A 1,118-nucleotide genomic window follows, 5' to 3' on the forward strand; every position below is an offset into this window, starting at 1 on the left:
ATACTGTCACTTTAAATTTCGATATCAATCTTGACATAATCCTGATATAATCATTAGGCATTAGTGAGCTGAAATGGACTAGTATTGGCCATTTTGAATCTGACAACCACATTGTTTACTATGTCGGGAATGACAAATTGAAAAGGAATGGTGTTGCATTCATTGTCAAAAAGAACATATCCAGATCAGTCATGAGGTACAATAGAATAATATCCATGCAGTTAGGGAAAGCCCAGTTAATACCACTATTATTCAAATTTATGTACCAACCACTAAAGCCAGTGAGGATGAAATAGTAGAATTCTACCAACTTCTTCAATCTGAAATTGATCAAACATGCAATCAAGATGTATTGGTCATTACTAGTGATTGGAATGCAAAGATTGGGCACAAAGAGACAGTATCAATAGTTGGAAAATATGGTCTTGGTGATAGAAATGATGCTGGAGAATGCATGATGGAACTCTGCAAAATCATTGATTTGTTCATTTCAAATGTCTTCTTTAGACAGCATAAGAGATGACTATACACATGGTCCTCACCAGATGGAATACACAGAAATCAAATTGGCTACATCTGTGGAAAGGGATGTTGGAAAAGCTCTATATCATCAGTATGAAAAAAGGCCAAAGGCAGTCTGTGGAACAGACCATGAATTACTCATATGCAAATTCAAACTAAAGCTGAAGATAGTGAAAACGAGTCCACGAGAGACAAAATATGACCTTGACTATATCGCACCTGAATTTAGAGATCATCTGAAGAACAGATTTGATACATTAAACACTAAAGACCGAAAACCAGAAGAGTTGTGGATGACATCAAGAACATCATACAGGAAGAAAGCAAAAAGCCATTAAGAAAACAAGAAAGAAGGAACGGGTCAAAATGGATGTCAGAAGAGACACTGAAACTTACTCTCCAGTGTAGAGATGCTAAAGCAAATGGAAAAAATGAGGAGGTAAAAGAGCTGAAGAGAAAATTTCAAAGATCAGCTAGAGAAGATAAAGCCAAATATTACCAAAAAATGTGCAAAGATCTGGAATCAGGAAACCATAAAGGAAGAACACACTCAGCATTTCTCAAGTTAGGGAACTGAAGAAAAAATTCAAGCCTCG

Source organism: Chrysochloris asiatica, unplaced genomic scaffold (genome assembly GCF_000296735.1).
Source record: "Chrysochloris asiatica unplaced genomic scaffold, ChrAsi1.0 scaffold00147, whole genome shotgun sequence".
Lineage (NCBI taxonomy): Eukaryota > Metazoa > Chordata > Mammalia > Afrosoricida > Chrysochloridae > Chrysochloris > Chrysochloris asiatica.